The 14,426-nt window shown below is 47.5% G+C and overlaps 1 protein-coding gene across 16 annotated transcripts in view; it reads right to left on the bottom strand.

Moving 5' to 3' along the window:
* The window catches only part of TRERF1 (transcriptional regulating factor 1), a 191,936-nt gene that overhangs the window by 121,339 nt on the left and 56,171 nt on the right, over positions 1 to 14,426 (bottom strand). Inside the window, exon 1 of one of the 16 annotated variants that reach the window (XM_072944995.1) lies at positions 1,810 to 1,830. The exons of the other annotated variants lie outside the window; for them this stretch is intronic. The gene's annotated coding sequence lies outside the window, so the exon portion shown is untranslated. Of the gene's footprint in view, positions 1 to 1,809; positions 1,831 to 14,426 lie in introns of those variants that run through there. 16 annotated transcript variants of the gene reach the window in all.

Genomic DNA, 14,426 nt, shown 5'->3' with positions numbered 1-14,426 from the left:
ATACGTAAAACTTTTAAAGAGGGCTACCTCTGAGGAGTAGAATTAGGGGGTAGGGATGGGGACGCAGGAAGGGGGTTCTCTTTATACCCTTCAGTTTGAGTTCTAGGCAAGCATATTTTTTTATTTTAATTTTTTATACAATTTTATAGTTTACTTTTCACTTACAGTTTTTACAAAACACTGGCTCTATTCCTCGTGTTGCATAGTCCATCCTGGAGCCTGTCTTACACCCAACAGTTTGTACCTCCCACTCCCCACCCCTATATTGCCCTTCCTTCCCTCCCCACTGGGAACCACTAGTTTGTTCTCTGAACCTGTCAGTCTGCTTCATTTATGTTCTATTCACTAGTTTGCTGTTTAAGATTCCACATATAAGCGGTATCACATAGCATTTGTCTTTCTCTGTCTGACTTTTTACTTAGCATAATGCCCTCCAAGTCCATCCACATTGCTGTAAACGGTTACATTTTGTTCTTTTTTAAAGCACATTTTTCTTAAATGGGACAAAAATCACACATACGCACACACACATATAAAACGAAGCAGGTTACAAAATACACCTACAGTTTGCTTCCACTTTGTAAATACATAAAATGGTTGGGGAAGTCTCCAGACCCAAGCTTTCAATGTAAATGATATCAAGGCGGCAGGATTATGGGTGACGTTAATTTCACTTCCCTTTCCTCTTCGCTTATCTTTATTATGTTTTATTTATGTAAAAGGAATAATGAAAGTTTAAAACCTGAATCAAAGCATTATCTGATCTCTGAAACCTACACAGTATCAAGAAGCCAAGGCGCCGGAGCAGGACCCAGTCTGGTGTGTAGAAACACCTCCTTTTTTGTAAAATGAAAGATTTCTCCCCAGTCAGGCCCTGGCTTCTGCACCCTGCTTAGGCCAAGTCTACCATTATGACTGACCCAGAGCCACACCCAGGCCCTGGACATTCCCAAGAACAGATGTAGAAAAGATCTTGATCTAACACGGCAGTCAAGTCCTTTCTGGGACCTCTCTGGCCTCCTCACCTCCACCTGCCCCTGCTCCCTGAGTTTCAATCACATGGATCAGTTGTCCTCTCCTGGGTGTCTCCCCCGTCCCTGACTCCAAGCTTCTACCCAGGCTGTGCCACCCACCCCTACTTGTTTCCTTCCTGCGTCTCCGCCAAGGCAAGCGGCCACACCTACTCCAAGTAACCTTCAAACCCAACACTGGGAAGATCAGGAGACCAGAAACTCTCTGAGGCAGAGCATAAACTCTGGAATTCTCCACAGTCCCCACTGCTCCCTAACAAGGCAATGCAGAGGGGTGGGTGAGAGCATTTTCCAGGCAGCAAGAACCACAAGCTCAAAGGCCTGGAGTTCAGAGGGTGTGTGATGTGTTCAGGGGAGGAAAAGGCATGTGGGTTGTTCAGAGTATCTCCTAGCACATCCAAGGCTCAATGGAAAGAAAATTCCAGAGACGCTTAGCAAAATTTACAAGGGCCAGCAATGAGAGGCCCAGGCGAAGGGTTAGTTCTCAACCTTCCAGCTGCTTCCCCACAATTCACTCTGCCCTTACAGTGTCTAGCTGGGTCTAGGCCAACAGGAGTGGGTGGAAAAATAGGAATAGAGAAAAAAGAAACGAGATTAAGCAACACGACCACACTGAGGCAGGCCGGGGCCCTCCCGGCGCAACACTACGTTTTCCTGGCCCGGGCGGAGACGGAGCTCTGCGTCTTTCCAGACAGGGCCGTTGTCCCCTCTGCAGACGCTCCGCGAGACTAGAGGCTCCTGTGACCCCCCTGTCGGCTCTCAGCCGGCATTCACTAACCAAGCAGGAAACCAGTCCTCAAATCCCTCAGCTCCTGTCACGCGGCGCCTCGCCTCGCCTCTCCCGGGGCTGCAGCACCCCCCACCCCCACGCTCCACGGCTCCTCCCCGCCAAGAAGCTCGCTCGGACTTCGGAGCGGCAACCGCGTCTGCCGCGTATCGTGGGCCTGCGGACGCCAGACGTCCGCTGCTGTTCCCTCAACCCTAGGGCTCCATCCATAATTACTTCAGTCTCTTCAGTGAAACCTTCTGAAGAGGGGAGGGTATAGCGCATGCGCGAGGTCTGGGTTCAATCCCCAGACCCTCCATTAAAAAGAAAGAAACTTAATTACCTCTACCCCCAAATTTAAATAGATAAATTAATTTAAAAAAAAAACCCACCTTCTGAGCAAGTGAAGAGTTCCAAGAAAACTCAGGACCTCAGTTCTGCACCGAAAGGTTGGAGTCTTGGAGACTGAGGAGATACGTACGCCCTCAAAATGGCCCATCACACACCCTGAGGGGACGGTGGACAGTTCCCTGCCACTGACCTCGAGGGAGAGGTGAGGGGGCTGGAATGGCGGGAGAAGGGCTCACGGAGGAAGTGAGATCTGAGCTGGGTCTCAAAAATGGGTTCAATTGGGTCAAGTGGAGAGGAAGTGGGAAGACCATCCCAAGCTGTGGGACCAGCACATGCGGCACTGACCACAGGGTGGGCCGGGCCCCACCGCGGAGGAACAAGACTGCAAGGCGGCAGGAGGTACGCATGTGCGGTCAGGAGTCAGGACTCTGCTCTGAGCCCAACTCTGCTTGTTAGCTGTGCGAGGGGGCAACTTACTGAATTAAGATGAGGATAAAAACCATACCTACCTGCTGGGGTTATTGTAAAGATTTAAAGAGGATGCACGGAAAATGCTTAGGATGCTCAGTGCCTGCCGTTAATGAATGTTATCTGTTCTTGATACAGTCAAAACTGCTCAGCGCCCATCCTGCTGATTCAGACAGGGTACTTTCTTCTTTATAAGTCGTGATGCTGGGAGGAAGGAAACACTAGCTGACTGGTCACATCCTGAATAACCTAAGCTATGTAAGAGCCAGGTGAGCATTGGAATGGCCAGGCAGCCAGCAGGTGGTGGGTACTCTCAACCCCACCCCACCCGCCCCCGACACACACACACACACACACTCACACACAGTTCTCCGTCCTTACTGGACCACCTACTGCATCAACTGGACTCCCTCCACTTCCAGTTGGATCGGGCCACAGGTAAAGCATTTCTTTCCCTCCTCCTCCTGCTGCATTGCAGTTTGGCAGCGGTCATGTCCCTTATAGCCTCACAGCTATTGTTGGGGGCTCCATCTCCCCAACTCTGGAGCTCCGACCTCCTGGCCTAGAGGAGGTAACAGCTCCCCACTGTTGCCAGGCCTGGGAGTGCCTCATATCCTTTGGTTTCCCTAACCCTGACCACGCACCTCTAAATACTCCCCTTCACTAAAGTCTCTCCTCTAAACCCTTTGCACAGCCAGCCATCTCATGCCGGGATCCTGATAAACAAAGCCACGGTCCACATCCATCCACCAGATGCCTGGGGTGGAAAGGGCAGCCCTGTCGTACTGTCACTCCCTTACCCCCCTCAGAGGCAGGATGTGAATGGCAGTGTTTAACACATAAGCACCAATATGTCTGACCCATGAGCAGTCATTTGGGAATTTAACACTCCTAGGAATCTGGAGAAAACCCAAGGGGCTCAGAGAAAAACAACGCTTCCAGCCCAGGCAGGGCATATTCAAAAGCTTTGTGCTCCTCCAAACCCACCACACAACGGGGCTCCAACCAAGTGACAATGCCTAGATCAGCGCACAGCACACAGTAGACACAATAAATATTTGTTCATGCAGGTCCTCTGGCAAAGGATGCAAGTCTGAAATCCAAGAGATCTTTCAGGAAAGGATACTCCATGGAAGCAAAGACTCATGGGGTGGCTCCTGAGATGCCCTGCTCATCCTCCCACGTGACGTGCAGCTGTAAGGTGCCCTCACCTACAGCCAGAAGGCTTTTGGACTTCAGCCCCTCTATAACAAATGCTCTTTTCTTGTCTCTTATCAAGTCATTCCTGAGGCTGATCACTTCCTCAGCACCTCCCTTGCTGATTTTGTTCCCCATGTCCTCATAGGGCCAAGCACAGCCTAGGTTCAGTATAATCCAAAAGCATTTATCAAGTGCTTACTGTGTACAAGTACCAGGTCAGGCATTGAAGAACCAAAGATGATTGAGATAAAGGTCTTGGAATCCAAGAGACACAGAAAATGGAAGGAAGAGGGCTTAGTACTGACTAAAAGGGATTCTCAAAGCCTGCACGACATTGGTTGAGTCTTGAAGGATGGGGCTGTGTCAGTGGGGAAGGAGGGGTAAGCAGCAGGAGATGTGAAGAGGGAAGTAGGATGGGGGAGCACCATACAAGGACAAGTAGTGCTGAACTGATACAGACAATAGCAGAAAGGAGCCAGGCAAGGGGTTTGTCTTGTTTGGGCCCACCTGATTCAAGAACCAAGCATATCCACTGAGCAGAAATGAAACCTGACCAGAAGGCAGCCCTCCAAAGTCAAAATGCCCCCCAACTTTTGGAAAATGTTAAATGAAGCCTGGGTGGGTTTGGGGCAAAGATGCTTGTCCTGAAGGGACGCTTTTCAGCCTGCCACTCACCACCAACCTGGACCTGCCTTGAGGTCAGGCAGAATCAGTGGGTGGAAGGGAGACTTAGCCACCCCCAAGCTTCAGAGCCACCGAGAGCACTCCACCCCATGAAAAATAAGAACCTTCCACACATGCCTGCTCTTACTTGGAATTCTAAAATTAAACATTCGTTCCTTTCACCTAAAAGCTTTCTCCCTTTATAAGCTAATATGCAAATGCCTCGGGAGAGGCTGAGTTTTAGCAATCACATATCTGCTTAGTGTGAATACTTCCAAAAGATCTTTCCTGGAAAACAGGCTTTGAGGGAGGGATGCTCAAGAGATGATCTGTGCCCGAGGGGGTAGCAAGAAGAAGAGGGATGGTGTTTGTGGAAGGGGAAAACACAGCTCCTGCCCTGAACCAGCTACATCCACCAAGGGCAGAGGGGTAGAGGGTTAAATGCTGAGCCCTCAAAAGACCTTTTCTCCCCCACTAGTTTTTTTTGAACTGACATTGAGATATAGTTCACAAACCATAAATTTTACCCTGTAAACTGTCCAATTCAGTGGTTTTTAGCATATTCACAAGGTTGTATAAACATTACAACCACCTCATTGCAGGAAATTTTCATCAACTCCTCCCTCCAAAAAACACGCCCATCAGCGGTCACTCGGCCTCTCCCCCTCCCCCTGGTAACCACTTTCTGTCTTATGGACTTGCCCCTTCTGGACATTTCACATAAATGGAACCATACAGCCTGTTGTGCTGGCTTCTTTAACTTAACATAACGTTTTCAAAGTTTTCCACGTTGTAGTATGTCAGCACTTCATTCCTTATTATGGCTGAATAATACTCCATTGTATAGATAAACCACATTTTGTTTATCTGTCAAAAGACTTCTTAAAAAGCAAAATAAATGATGTTCCTGCAGAAAGGAGTCCTCAGTGTCCTCAGGGCTGCTTGGGCATTGATAAACCATCCTTCTCTGTGCCTCCCATCAGCACCCATGGACACCATCCAAGTCCACTGGGCTGGCATGATTTTTCCAAACACACCATGACTCAAGACAGCAGCCCTGAATCACACAGGCCATGAGAGAAACAACTCAAATTCCTTCTGAGGGAATTTATAATGACTGTTAAGCTATGCTGGAGAAATCTCCTGGTCCTGGTAATGGAAGGTGGAAGAGCGGAGCCAGCTTCACAGGCTCCCAGGGCCCCGCACGTCGGTTAATGCTCTGTTGTCCCTGTCTTGAAATTCTTAAGGATTTTTAAACAAGGGCCTCCCCTTCCATCTTCATTTTGCACTAGGCCCAGCAAGTTATGTAGCTAGTCCTGAGAGGCAAGAGTTTGGGAAGGGGCTGGAACTTAGACAATCTTGCCGAGCAGACTGCTGCCCAGCAAACAGCCCACTGAGCCAGTTTGCGGGGCTGGGCGTGGAGTCTGCAGAGAAGTCGGAGTGAGGTGCCAGGTCTACAGTGATGTTGAAAACCTAGCTTCCAAACTGCCCTAAACCACGTCTTCCTACCCCGAGGCCTGAACAGTTGGCTGATAAGGCCTCCCCGGAACAGCCCGACTAGTTGAAAGTAAACGTGATAAAGTCACCGTGATACAGGCTCAGACTGTAAAGCTGGGGGATTCAAACTGAAACTTGTTTGATCTTGTCATCGCTTACAGGTTAAAACCAAGAAGAAGAAAGAAGAAGGAAAAAAAAAACCCCACACTTAGTAAAGTAACTGGCACCGAGAAAACTTTATAAACATTTACTTTTTTTTTTTAACTGTCATCTTTACTTCCAGTATATCAAGGATCATGGTTTCACCAAAAATCTGGTATTCGGTCCAAAAAGAGCCATGAATGTGAATGCAGCCGTCTATACTGATGTGAGGACTGGAAGGAACCTCAGGGACTACATCCACATAGATCCCCGGGAGCCTGAACCCCAGCCCCCTGCCCAGGGTTAGTTCAATTCTCACTTTATAGATGAGGAAGCCGGGCTGGGAGAGGGGAAGTAACCCGCCAAGGCCACCCACAAAAAGGGGCCAGACCAGAACCCAGGAGCTTGCAGCTTCCCCTTCCAACCTCCCAATTTCATGAGTCCAACCCAAATTCATATGTTGGGTTATGCACCCCCTCGACACACACACACACACAAACACACACACACACACACACACACACACACACACACACACACACACACAGAAGCGCAATTTTCTCCTGGATCCTCAACTCAGATCTTTTAGTACTTGTCTTTGTCCCTCGGAAGAGGGAGTCTGGTCATGCAGATAAACTTAAGATTTATACACCTTAAGGAAGACGAGGGAGCTTCCTTCCACCAGTGCAATCTCTAGTCCATCAACTGGCAAAGGGCCAGAGAGCTCCAATGCAGGACTCAGAGCCTTTCCACAGCCAGGGCATTTATAAAACACTGGGAAGAGTGAAATTTAACCTAGTTTTTTCCAGCTACAGGTACAAGGATCAGACGGTGTGGATGGAACTTGAGGGGCAGACGGGGAATGCGGCCAGCCCACCACACCAAAGAGAAAGGTCCAGACAGCCACTGGAAAGTGATGGATCTCTGCCACCCCATCACGTTTTCTTTTTTGGTCCTTCTTCTAAATGGCAGATTAACCCAATCTAACCATCCTTAACACCAAGTGCCTAGATTCCTTTGACTTCAATTTGTGTTTTATCCTCCCTCCCTTGCTCCTTTATTCTTCTTTTCTCTCCTTGAACAGATAGATACTGAGCACTTACTACGTGCCAGGCACACGCTGGTTGCTGAGGATACAGCAGCAAACAGAACAGACCGTGTTTTGGCGTTTACGGGCTAAAGGGAGGAAACAAGGAAGCATTTATAAATATATGAATATATACCATGTAAGATGGTAACAAAAGCTCTGGAGAAAAAAATAAAGCAGGCAGAGAAGGAGAGCATTTTATCTAAGAGGGCCACGTAAGGACTCTCTGAAAGAGGTGAAGGAGTGAGCCACACAGATATTTAGGGTAAGATGTTCCAAGCAATAGGAGGATCAGCAAGTGCAAAGGCCCTGAGGTGGGACTGTTCCAGGGCATTTAAGGAACAACCAGAAGTCTAGCGTAGCAGGTTAGAGAGGGAGGGGGTGGGAGCCAGATCAGGCCAGCTCTGAAGCCACCTAAGGCCTCTGGTTTTCCTCCAAGTGGAATGGGAGCACACAGGCCTCTGAGCAGGGGAATCACTAACCCTGATGCAGGATTTACCAGGACCTCCCTGACCACTGTTTGTTACCAGGCCTGTGCTGGGGATCAGATTCAGGAGCTAGGCCATGTGCCCAGCATAGCTACTAAGTAGCACTGAGAAAAACACTTCCCTTCTCTGGGCACCCCCATTCTCCTCTGTGAAATGGGAAGAAAAGACTAGATGATGTCTAATGATATTTCTTTCTATGATGGTCTTATTTTCTGACCCTAAGATAGACTGGCCAAAGGGTCTAAAAATCTCACCCTCTGTCTCGGGAGAAGGCAAACAGCAGCCAAGATGTAGGAATCCCCAGCTCTTCCCCACTGCCTCCCCTGCCCCAAGCCATCTTCTCACCCTGCAAAAGGCACAGCTCTCTAGGGAGAAAGGTCCAGCCCAGGAAGCAGCCACGTCAGCAACGTCCTCTAAAGATTACAAAGGGTGACCACTAAAGATAGCACAGCCCCTACACAACATTTCAGGGTGGGGCTCGGCCAGCAGAGGCCAGTGACAGTGGCTGCTGCAACCCAATTCAAAGAGCAATGCTGAATCTGCTTCTTCCCTGGGCTGCCATGGACCCTCCATCTCCCTCACTTCTTTCATGGGGGGAGAAAGAAAATTATAGGGCTAAGAGCTGCTCCATCCTGACCATTTCCTTCAGGGTTTTGTCTGTGTTTCACATCATCAAACTGGGTCAGAAAGCAAGACTCAGATCTCCTCCATCAGGCCGGATAAGCAGGGTCTGCCTCTCCCCATTAGACTGGAAGTTCCCCGAGAATATGAACAATCTCACTCATGAGACTGTGAACTCACCCGATGCCTCCTCTGTCAGACTGGGGGTTCCATGAGGGCTGGGGCTCCATCTCCCCCGACAGACTGGGAGCACCTGATGTCAGGGGCTATGCCACCCCCACTGGACGGAAGCTCCCTGGGGACAAGGTTTATCTGCTCCTTTCCCTCACCGCACCCTGCAAAGCTTCTGTATATTTAGTGACGTCTTCACAAAAGGTGCTGATTGAAGCATTCAGGTTAAACCACCCACACAGGCATGAGACCCTTGTGACCCCCAGCCATTAAATGGATCCATGGAAACTATCAAAATACAAACCTCCAAGCTGAGTGAAAGGAAACAAAATTAAAGGTAGACTTCACCAACAGCTTTTGGGCAGGCTGTTTGTAGGTTCTGGCCAAAGGCTGTCCCCATTTTATAAATAACTCTGGTGACAGTGGTGGAGGCCAAGCGGAAATGCACCTTGAGGACGGAGGGCAGGGACCCCGCCAGCCCGGGCCCGACCAAAGCTGAATCCCCCATGAGAAGGTGGCCCACGGCCCAGGTAGGACCGTCCTCTCAGTCTCCAACTTGGGCTCTTCAAAAGCAGTCTCATCGAATTGAAATCAGGAGAGTGAGGCGAGCTTAGAGGCACTGTGCTAAGTACTTTCTATACACTAACTCAGTGAATCTTTATAACAATGCTAATACCACTCCCCTTTTACTGTGGCCCCAAATTTAGGCACAGGTGCAGAATAAAGATTTCAACTGGGCAGTCCGGGTCCTCACCCTGCACTCTCAGCCACCTCCCTCTCTGGGGAAAAAAAGGGGGAGGGGGTGGAAATCCAAGGGTATTTCTGCCCGTTCTTCTGAACCTTTGGGCCAGCTTGGGAAATGAGGGTGCTGGAGACTCAGGCAGAGGGTCCCAGTGTCGTCTTCCCACTGTGCTGAGAGCCTGGATGCCCAGAGAAGGCAATCCTGCTGGGGCACTGATGCCCTCTCCTTTCAGGAGTCTCAGGTTAAAAAAATCGTACCCTCTCTGGACCTAGCATGTCACAAGAGCAGTAAGAAGGAGCAAAGGCAGTGACAGGTCCCAGCTCCCGCTGGAAGCCCACAGGGTGCCCAGAAACTCAGCAAACACAGGATAGACTTCTTTTCAAACCGTGTGCTAGTTACATTTTCAAAGAAAATGCTCAGTATGTTTTTCTTCAACCTCCATACCTTTTCAGGTGAAGTTCATCTAAATGTAATAAATCAGTGAGTCCAATTGTGACACTACTGAGTGTCTAAAAAGTCTGAAAATTGAAGGAAATAGTAGATCTATTACACTTTTTTTTTCAGATTAACAATTGGACCCCATGGCTTTATATGAGATCTTTGCATGTATTAACACTATTGGAATTGGGGGCTGAAAATTCTTTGTCGTTGGGCTGTCCTGATTGTTGTGGGATGTTTAGCAGCATCCCTGGCCTCCACTCACAAGATGCTGGTGGCATTCTCCTTCCCCTCCCACTAAATGTGACAATCAAAACTGTCTCCAGTCACTGCCAAATGCTCTGGGGCCGGAGATGGTGGGGGGCAGTGGGGCGGGGAATGGACAGGGCTCACTTTCAGTTAAGAATCAATACTTTAATGTTTAGATAAACTGCAACTGAAAATGTGTCAAGGTTAAAAATAAACATATTGAGCATAGTACTGAAAACGAAACTGACATACTACTTATAAATAAGTGTATCCTATTTTTCCTGACTTCCCAGACACCACGCATTTGACAACTTTTAGTGTGGCTGCCATTTTCCTTTCCTGTGAATCTGCGACATGCAAGTGCTTGGTACCCTGGATCCCGCTCCCAACACCGGCTTCCCCAGTCTCACTCATGGCCATCCCCTAAACAAACCCATCCTCACAAGTTCAACACACCAATAGGCACTCACTGTCTGCCTGAGTCAGACCGCGGCCAGCTCTGGAGGAGAGCAGGGCTGAGACCAGAAACCACGAGGCGCAGGGACTCCAGCTGCCTCAGAGGCAGGAATGGCTACACCCAAGAAGATGGACCCATTTCATCATCCATCTCACTCTCCAAAGCCTCATTTGAATGCCTGGTCTACCTCAACCCCAGGAGTGAGCTATGCCAAATACAGAAATCAGTCAAAGAGATGCCAAAGCTAAAAGATGTGTGAAAGACCAACAACCTGATAGAAAAATGGGCAAAGAATACGAATTGCAAGGAAACAAAATACAAATGGATCTTAACCTTGCGGGAGGGAAAAAAAAATGCTCAACCGCACTCATAAAAGAAATGCAAATTGAAACTAACTGAGATACCAATTTTCATCTATCAGACTGGCAAAGATCAAAAAGTCTGATAACTCACTGTGTTGGTGAGGATGTCTCATTCATTGAGGGTGTAAATCGCTACAACCTCCTTGAAAGGATACCTGCAATGTCTACCAATATCACAGATGTATAGATGCTTTTACCAGCCATTCCACTTTTAAGAATTTATTCTGCAGACATACTCCTACACGTGCAAAATGGTGTGTATACAAAGATACTCACTGCAGTAGAATTTGTCATGACAACAGACTGGAAACTGTCCCAATAACCACAGTCAGGGGATTGCTGTAATAAATGGTGGTTCATCCACAAAATGGAATGCTATGCAGCTATAAAGACACAATGTGGACATTCTGTATGTCATGATATGGAATAATTTTCCATGTACACTCTTAGATAAAGATAAGTGAGACACAGAATGACATGAGCAGTATGTCAGTTGTTGTTCAAAAGTACTGTGTTCATATACACATTTATATGCATTGATTACCTTTGAAAAAGATAACCCAAAAGCTGGTAACAGTAGTTACCTCTAGAGAAGGGAATTGGGAGACTGGGGAAGGAAAGAAAGGAAGAATTACTATACACCAGTTTAGACTCTTTGTAACTTCCAACTTTTATACCCTGTGCACACACTAACTAGGCAATAAACAAATAAAGAAACAGGAGAAGACTGTGAGTAACACATGGAGCACTACCATCATGATGCATATATACAGGCAACACATATTACAGGTCAGTTTCAACGATAAATTCTCTATTCCTCTAAGCATCTGTATTTGTCAGTTCAAATGTCCCAGGTTTTTCTGAATCAAAAGTAGGATGATCGCCACATCCAGAACACGAAACCAGCTTCCCTTCTCAGTGAGGTTCTGAAAACATTTATCCTCAAAGCTACCTTCCTTATCTGAAAAACGTACAGTCGTTGACCACAGCTACCCCGAAGTTCCATAACCAGGCAAGTGGAATCCTCAGAAGGTGCACTGCAGTACCAACTACTAGGGACCTGGGGCCACCCACACTTTTAATAGTGCTTCAAAGCACCATCAGCTGAGATGGAGCATCACAAAGTGACTTGGACACGATACCTACCAGGAGTGGCAGGAACCCCCAGAAACCACCAAGAATCCTCCCAGCAGCTCTGCCTGCGGCAACGTTTTAATGACAAGTTACTAAAGGTACTGCTGCCAACACTTTAACCCTACCCCGCCACAACTGCCACTTCATCATAAAATAACCCGTACGTATATTTTAAGCTGCAAATCAGCATTTGTCAAGTTCTAAATTGGGCTCCAGCAATATTTATTCATCGAAGGATAAATCTTCCCTGCACCGTCATAAAACTGCTTAATAATTTAATATGCTATCATTCTTACCTGAAACTTGTCAAAAAGTGGTCTGAAAGAGGCATGTGTTTTACAGTTGACTGGCAGTAAGTCTATAGTTTATTACATGGTTCATAGTTTTAATTCTCCATATAGCGGGATGGCACACAGGGGCACATCTTATGCAGAATAGTAGTTTGGAGATTCATTAACCTGTTTTTAGCGTAGAGAAAAGCAGATTCTCCAAAGAGGACCACAGGCTCATCCAATACAGCCTTAAGATGGGTGGTATACAGAGAAAAGCAAGAAAAAGTCAAATTATAGCATTTCGTAGGGGGCAGAGGCAAAACGCACTGAGAGAATTAATGTTGGGGGACAGGTTCATGGAGCAGCAGGATAAGATGGAGAATTGTTAGAAGAAAAGTGTAGAGAAAAAATGACTGTAAGCTGCAAAATTGGGCAGTTGGGCCAAAATGCTAATTCCTGGGACACTTCCAGATCTCTGGAGCAGTAAGCTTTCGGGACCTGGCTGTTCCACTTCCCACAGCCCAGTGCCAAGACACTGCTCTGTTTAAGATGGACGGACAGCAACCAGGCCCTTAGATCAAGGTTTCTCAGCCTCAGCACCACTGACATCTTGAGCTGATCATTCTTTGTCGTAAGAGGCTGTTCTGTGCACTGTAGGATGTTTAGCAGCTTCCTAGGCCTCTACTCATTAGCTGTCAGTAACATCCCCCCAAATAGTTGTGACAACTAAAAACGTCTCCAGACATTGTCAAATGTCCCCTGGGGGCAAGGTCACCCCCAGCTGAGAACCACCGTCCTAGATGAATGAAGTCTAACTTGACAGAGGTGCGTGGGTGGAGATAAACCCATTCCACTCCCACAAACGTCATTGGTGTCCTTTGTGCTGCTGCTTCTGCAAATTTTAAAATACAAATCTAAAAAAATGCAGAAAGCAGAGCATCAATAGTTCATATACTTTTAATGTTCTCTCACTAGTTAAGTCCAAGCCTGTCTAGGGCCAAGTGCCCCGCCAGACTGGGTTCCTTTCTCCCCCCACCTCCTGCCACCCCCTCCCACACATCCCCCACCCACCAGCCTTCACCTTTTACTACTAATTTACCCTCCATTTCCTTTACGTTTTTCCACAACCGTGCGGTTTATTCTGGCACAAGAACACATTTCAGGCTGGCATTCATTGGTGGTTAATGATACAAAAGGTGGGTTTCTAAACCACAAACCATATTAATTCTCAACTGTTCATGGGCGAGCGGGGGAGGCAATCCCTCCCCAGGGCTGAACACTTAACTCCTTACAGAACTTAAACAAATAATCAAAGATAGAGAACCACTTTTTAATTAAAAAAAAAAAAGCCAAGTTCCAATGTTCACATTCTGGGCCACATTTTCCCGCAAGAATTTTACAATCAACAGACCAAGATGCTACATTCAATTTGCAAGATTCCACCAGGGAGCTGCCAGGCTCTTAGGGCATGAAAATCAACTGAGAGATAATAGAACATTGGCTGAACTCAAATACATGTTGTTGAAAGATTCAGCTTTGATTTCATCATGGAATTAAAAAAAAGTTACCTTTATTAAGGTAATATTGGAATGGGATGGGAAACACTGAAATGAAGCTGGACCAGAAGTTGAGAATGATTTTCTATCTGTTCATACTCTTGTATCAAACTGTTAGATGGTGCCAAACCCCCAGGGGCAGAAGACAGGGAGAGACGTGAGCAGGGCCCACCTGCCCGGCTGCTGCCTCGGCCACTACACAGTGGCCACTGACCACAGCCAAGTGGTACAGCTCCCAATCATGCAAACCAATCTCTCTGTCTGTTTGATTCATAGAAAACTGAAAAGCAGACTGTCATGAGAGCTCCGCCTTCCCTCCCCAAGTTGCATCCACTTAAAAAAATACCAGCCAGCACCACCCCGCCTAACACGCCCCTGCACAGCTTGGTGGCATCATCCCCAGAGTAAGACACCGTAGGCTTGGGCTCTTCAGGAGGTGGGGAATCCGCTAGCAAGTTGTTTAGGACTCCCCAGACTAGCCCACGAATGCCAAATTTCCACTGGAGGCGACCCTGCTCGGGGTTTTAAAAAAACCCTGTTTCCTATTCAGGCCCTATTCGTCCCCCTCATCGTGCACAAGTTCTCTGAATTAGCTGATAGTCCAGCTCGCTATGCTATGCCCTCCACAGCTCTACTCTCAACAAGACTGAAAAACAAAGAAATAAAACAGAAATGAAGCCACAAGGAAGTCGGAAGGTGACCAAATCATGTGGAAAGAGTCTGTGCCACACA

The sequence above is a fragment of the Vicugna pacos genome, chromosome 20, assembly GCF_048564905.1.
Source record: "Vicugna pacos chromosome 20, VicPac4, whole genome shotgun sequence".
In the NCBI taxonomy this organism is placed as follows: Eukaryota; Metazoa; Chordata; class Mammalia; order Artiodactyla; family Camelidae; genus Vicugna; species Vicugna pacos.
Note: the sequence above shows the minus strand (reverse complement) of the source record. Positions and strands in the feature narration are given on the sequence as shown.